This window comes from Miscanthus floridulus, chromosome 18 (genome assembly GCF_019320115.1).
Source record: "Miscanthus floridulus cultivar M001 chromosome 18, ASM1932011v1, whole genome shotgun sequence".
In the NCBI taxonomy this organism is placed as follows: Eukaryota; Viridiplantae; Streptophyta; class Magnoliopsida; order Poales; family Poaceae; genus Miscanthus; species Miscanthus floridulus.
The window spans coordinates 87,148,712-87,155,641 of record NC_089597.1 but is presented as its reverse complement, the minus strand read 5'-3'; positions in this window follow the sequence as shown (position 1 = coordinate 87,155,641).

Here is a 6,930-nt window from a genome sequence, read left to right as displayed (position 1 = left end):
TGGTCAGTCAAACTTGGAGCTCAGAACATTGAGTTCACCTCCCGCAAGGCTACCAAATCTTAAGTCTTGGCTGATTTTATAGCCAAGTGGACCAAAGCCCAGCAGCCTACTCCAATAGTTATCTTAGACCATTAGAAGATGTATTTTGATGGTTCTCTCAAGCTAGGAGGTGCAGGCGTTGGCGTTCTCTTCATGTCTCTAGATAGAAAGCAGCTTAAGTACATTCTACAGATACTTTGGCCTGCTACCAACAATGAAGCCGAGTACGAGGCCCTCCTTCATGTCCTCCGAGTAGCAGTCTCACTCAGCATCAAGTGTTTACTCGTCTATGGTGACTCCTTAGTGGTTATCAACTAGGTGAACAAGGATTGCTGCACCAAGGAGACCATGGATGCTTAAAGCATAGAAGTCCGCAAACTTGAGAAACACTTCCAAGGTTTAGAAATCCTCCATGTAGTAAGAGATCTCAACGTTGCAGCTGATGTTCTGGCCAAGTTAGGATTAGACATAGCATAGGTACCACCTAGTGTGTTTGTTCAGGAACTCAAAATCCCTTCAATCAAATAGAAAGTTTTCAAATCCACCAGTACCCCGACTCCCAACATCCAGGTATTAGTGGTCAACCTGGCATGGATGCAAGTATTCATTGATTACATTTGAGATCATAAGCTGCCTAATGACAAGGTAGAAGCAGAGCAGATCACGTGTAGAAGTAAGAATTATGTCTTACTCAGGGATAGGCTCTACCAATGGGGCACATCATCTAGTGTTCTCCTCAAATGCATCACACCTAAAGAAGGGAAGCAGATCTTGGAAGAAATTCACTAAGGGTGTTGTGGCAACCACGCAGCCTCTAGGACCTTAGTCGGCAAGGCTTTCAGATCCGGGTACTATTAGCCTACAACATTGAAACATGCGGAAGAGTTGGTACGCCACTGTAAGGGCTGTCAGTTTTTTTGCCAAATAGGCCCATGTCCCAGCTCACAACCTCATCTGCACCCTCCATCATGGCCTTTTTCATGCTGAGGGCTCGACATGGTGGGACCTCTCAAATGTGCATCAAGTGGTTTTGAGTACATCTACGTGGCCATTGACAAATTTACTAAGTGGATAGAGTACAAGCCACTCGTCAAGCTCAATGCTACAAAGGCAGTCGAGTTCATGCAAGACATTATGTACCGGTTCGGCATGCCCAATCGGATCATTACAGATCTTGGCACACCTTTATAGCTATCAAGTTCAAAAGTTGGGCTCAAGATTGCGGCATTAGCATCGACTATGCTTCCATCGCTCATCCTCAAGCAAACGGCCAAGTAGAGCGGGCTAATGGGCTACTGCTAATCGGACTAAAGCCTAGGCTGCTCGATGAGCTTAAAGACTATGGCGGCAAGTGGATATATGAGTTACCCAAGGTATTTTGGGGACTACATACTCAGTAGAGTAGAATGATAGGGTACTCACCCTTCTTCCTGGTTAATGGTTCAGAAGCCATCCTACCAGTAGATTTGATATGGAACTCTCCCAGGGTCGAACAGTACAACAAAGGTGAAGCGGACGAAACTCAGTGGCTAGAAATTGATAGTGCCAAAGAGATCAAGCTTAATGCACTCTTTTAGTCTGCCAGATACCTGCAAGACCTATGATGTCACTATGACAAGAACGTGCGCTCTCGCACCTTTCAAGTTAGAGATCTAGTCCTCAAGCATATCTAGAATACCTTGGGACGGCACAAGCTACTCAGCCCCTAGGAAGGCCCCTTCATCGTCTCCAAAGTTACTCGGCTAGGCTTTTTTGAGTTAATAAAAAAGGATGGTGATCCCATGCCTAACTCCTGGAACATTGACCAGCTATGGAGATTTTACGTGTAATATTATTAAGTAGTCTTCTTGTTTAAGTAAATTCAGTGTTCTACCTTATGTACTTAAGATTCTTTGTTATTAATACAGAGTCAATGTTCTTCGCTAGATGAATCTGTCTTTTTACTTTTATGCAAGATACACAACTTCTCAGTTGTTTCTCCTTCATATAGCCTTTGATACATCATATATGAGATACATAGTTGGCTGACTACGCGGCTACACATCTCTAAATGTCATAAAGTAACTCGACACATACTTTTTGCGCTATATACCAAATACTGGGCTATATTATACGAGATCCGTCTCCTACTCAGATGGCTTACATCTCCTTGGCTGGGAGCCAATCACCGACATTTAGTCTAATTATTGCATGTCATCCTGGGTAGGGTGATTCCTAGAAGCAAGGTACCTGATTCGTTAGCTACGGGACATGATCCTAACATCAAACAATCGTTATAAGGGCTCCTTGGACAAGTGACTTCGCACACTTAAACATCGATAGAAGGGTCTAACATGATTCTAATCATAGCGACTACATTGATCATCTCTTAGTTGGCTACTAAGTCTTACGCGCCTTTCTAAAGGTAAGCTGGGAGCGACGGCTGGCTCGTCCTCTGCTCGCCGAACACTCGGGGACTCCTGGATGGGGGCAGTTGTCATCTTTTCTTCTGAGGTCACGGGCCTTGGCATCGCACTGCGTCATATCGGCTTCTCAGTAACAAGGTCAAATCAAAGAACAATATAATTACTCCAAGACAAATATACTCACGGTTTGGTCTTCCGATTGATTTTCTTGAATCGGCGGTGCCTGCCTGACCCCCCAAGCGCGGCTGCTTGGTCGACCTTATGGGAGGACTCCTGCGCCTCTGCAGCGGGCTGCCGCTCTTCTTGGCGCTCGGTGGCCCCACCTTCCGTGCGCTGTTTGGGGGCTTCGGTACTTTGCATCGCCGGGGCGTCTGCCGTTGCCCGACCATAACTTTCCCCTGCTCGATGCTTGGGAGCGACACTGTCCGCCGGCGCCTCTGTCGTGCTCGGCGGAGGTGCTGACTAGTCTTCATCATCGTCCAACCACTCCAACACAGCAGTTCGTGGCGGCTGAACTGCTCGGTCCTCTCCAAGAGAGATGCCTCCTGGTTTGTGTGCATGAGAGCTGGCGGTTTTTCTCCTTTTTTGGGTCGGCTCATCTACTGCCGGTCTCTTCCCACAGACCTTCTCTGACACTGGGGATGGACTATCCGACGAGGAGCTCGGCTCACCTTCTTCATGCTGCAGTGGCCACCGAGGATCTACTCCTTTTGGCCAATCAGCTCTCGGCACGTTTGAAAAGTATATTGACCTATCCTACGAATGAATCTTTTCATAAGTGAGTCAGTACTATGCTCGGCAATTATTGCCTGATAGATGTGAAGCAAAATGGTTACCTGAGGAGGCGGGTTGGTGCAGTTGAAAGCCTTCGTCCCTTTAGGCCAGCTGAATGAGACATTCAAAGAAAACAGATCCATGGCATGGTCCATCACTTCTTTCTTCGACAGGCGGTCCGTGCTTTCATGGGTACCGTCGTTGTCACCTTTAAAGTCGAACGCCGGGTGGGCCCTCTCTTTGTAGGGTTGGATGAGCCAAACTATGAAACTAGCTGCAACTAGTTCACCCCTAAGCTCCAAGCCTTTACTCAATTCTAGAAGTTCCATTACCTGCTCCATTTCAGCGTTGTTGGGTCTCTCCGACCAGTTACTGTGGTTAACCGAGATGTAGTGGACGTCGCATCGAATCAACGGGTGACTCTGTTTGATATAGAACCATCTAGAGTTCCAGCCTTTTAGGGAGGTATTCAGCGGAACATTGATATACTCGCTGGCCATCCCATCCCTGAGCTGCAGGTACATGCCGCCGACCACCTTTGAACCGCCGCCCCCCTTCTTCTTCAGACAGAACAAGTGCCTGAAGAGGTTGAAGTGCGGCAGAACACCGAGAAATGCCTCGCAGAAATGGATGAAGATAGAAACATGCAGAATGGTGTTGGGGTGCAGATTACAGAGGCTAATCGCCCAAAACTCCATAAGATCCCTCAGAAAGGGGTGGACAGGAAACCCTAACCCTCGCCAGAAATAATCCTCAAATACTATAGCCTCGTCAGTATGTGGTGTCGGGAAGGGCTCACCGCTAGCTGGCCGCCATCCAGCAGTAAGATGGTCGGGGATAACGCCTGCCGCCACCATCTTATCGAGATCAGCCACCGACGTCCTTGACGGCACCCACTCCTCATCGCGGCTACCTCCGGTGACCACTTTCTTCGACTTTACGGCTCCTTTTTTTGGTGCCATCTCCTATGGTTTGGTCCTAGGGTTGAAGGGGAATGCTCGCGATTGATGCGGAAGGTGAAGCACAGGGCTTGCGAAGGCAGGAAGCAGGGTGGTTTGATGGAGGTAGGAAGCGATATGAGTGGCGGTGCGGTTATAAAGCATTTCCCCCACTCTGCCTTAACTCTGAGGGTTTTTGGGAAACCATTCCCACGATCAGCGCTACATCGATTCCTCCAAAATGGTTTGATGGGCCACAACTTGGGCTATTGTGTCACAGTAGCCCACGCTGCTGATTTATCGCCGCCACTTTCTCCAAATTCTCCGCATTCTAATGAGGCTTAGTAACTGATACTGAACGGCCATTACTCTGAATTTCTCGCCGCAATTTGATTTATCCGATATCTACGCCAGAAACTCGGGGACTGGCTACCTGCTCAGATGGTTCACTACTTTCTGAGCCTGGCACTACGTGACCTACTATCAGGCTCGGGGACTAAGTGGGCACACTTCACCTTGCGGTGAATGTGCTCATTTTTTGTCTCGAGGCTACGCTCGGGGACTGGCTACCTGCTCGGATAGTTCACTAATTTCTGAGCCTGGCACCACGTGACTACGTCACCTACTGTTAGGCTCAGGGACTAAGTGGGCACACTTCACCTTGCAGTGAATGTGTTTGTTTTTCTGAAAGCATCCGAGCAACCAAAGGATAAACCAGGTATCTTTACCATTGTTTTCAGATTCTAAGTGGGCACACTTCACTTTACCATGCAAGAATTTTTTATTTTTGGACTTGAGCTCCTTACACCCTTATGACAAGCTGTGTTCGGAACACACTGCACGACGATGTTGTACACTGCTCGGCAGTTGCTCACGACTGATCGGCTGCTCCATATGGTGGTCGGACCATGATTTGGACAGCTCGATCTTGGATCACACCTGCTCGGAAAGTCTCAAGACGGCATTGCGCAACGGGTACAAGGCGCTTGGGGACTAGCTATGGGGGGTATGACCCCAGATACCCATGGCAGGTCACATGGGCTATGCCTCTAGGGGCGGTCCAGCCCACAAGAAGGAGCCTTGCGGGGCATGATTTTGTTCGGTGACCCCCGCAAGGCATGGAGAGGATATCCTAAAGATGTTACGAGATCTGCTAGGATATATACGATCCCATGTTTTTTGTAATCTGTTATTACTTTCTGGTTATCTCTTAGATCTAACCGACTTGTAACCTTGCCCCCCGGACCATATAAGGCGGGCAGGGACCCCCTACGAATTCATGGCAAATCATACGATAGCTAATGCAAATCAACAGACCACAGGAGTAAGGTATTACATCGTACCGACGGCCTGAACCTGTATAACTCGTGTGTCTCTGTTGCCTTCTTGTTCTCGATTACACGCTCCTCTACCGATCAATCTACCATCGCGGGGTGCCCCTTGGTGGACTGCTGACGATATTCCGTCGACAAGCCTCTAGAGGAGCTTTCTTTCATTTGTCTGCTAGTGAAGCAAGGTCTATGCTCGATAGAATTAGTGGAAAGATTCCCTGCACTAGCATTAATAATGAACTCCCTGAGGAAGAGAAGGAACCATCTCTCGATCAGGAAGAAGAAGTTTTGATAGCCAAATCACAACCACTCCAATCCCAAGATTTAGCTATCAATTCCAAACCATCAATACCCCAAAATCCTCCAAGGGAAGAAGAAATTCAACCTTTTGAAATTTCTTGTGAGGATGATCTTTTTATGCTGATTTTGGGAAAAGCTTAAACTTTCAATTCCACAAGAGACCTTTGAGCGAATATAGTTCAAATCATCTCAAGAAGGGATCTCTTAGATAGCGTCCTTATTCCCATGTAGGACATTGGGAAGAATTCAAGGATGGCATGTCTAGTGAACCCATAGAAGGAGAGCCAAGTCATTTAGAAGCAATTCCTATCTTCTCCCCTTCTATGCCCACATTAGATGTCTCATTCAAACCCATCCTTGACCTCGATGATTCCTCTTATGCTCTTTCTCCTAAAACTCATAATGATACTAGAAATCCAATAAGACACCCAAAGCATGGGAGTCATGAAGGCCATAAGGAAGACCAAGAAGAGCAACAACAATGGCTGGAGGATATTAAGAACTTATGTGCCGTTGCCATTGAATGGATGGACGAGGCCTTAGACAAGATCAACCCGAGAGTCACCAATCCAAGAGAAATCTTGGACAATAAAATGACCAATGAATGTCATAGGCATGGAATGATGGAGATAATGCTTCCACCTATAGACATTCATGAAGAAACAACCTTAGAGTCTGAAAAGGAAGATGACATTGATGAGCATGGAAGTTATTTCATGAACACCTCATCAAATCCATGCTCACATGAGAAATCTCTTGAATCAATTGGTCTCTCCAACATTGCCACACATGAGATCTTAAACCCCCTCGTGTTTCCTGTTCATAAAGACTTTAAAACGGTGGTTGTAGATGTATATGTTTATCATAAATATTGCAAATCTTATTGGCATGAATCTTGAGATAGGCACCCAAAGGTTGGTGTTGGAGGGGAAACCACCTCACCAACTTAGCGTGATTCGAAGGTTTCCCAAGGATGAGCTTCTGTCCTAAAACAAGCACTTTTGGGATATAACATGAGCTTTTACCTTTTGTTGTGATGCTTTTGTGAAACGAGCATAGAAATATAATTGTGAAAATATTCCTCCGGGTATTTGTGTCACTAACCATTCTAGGTTTCAAGCAAAAAGGATGAAGGATGACGAC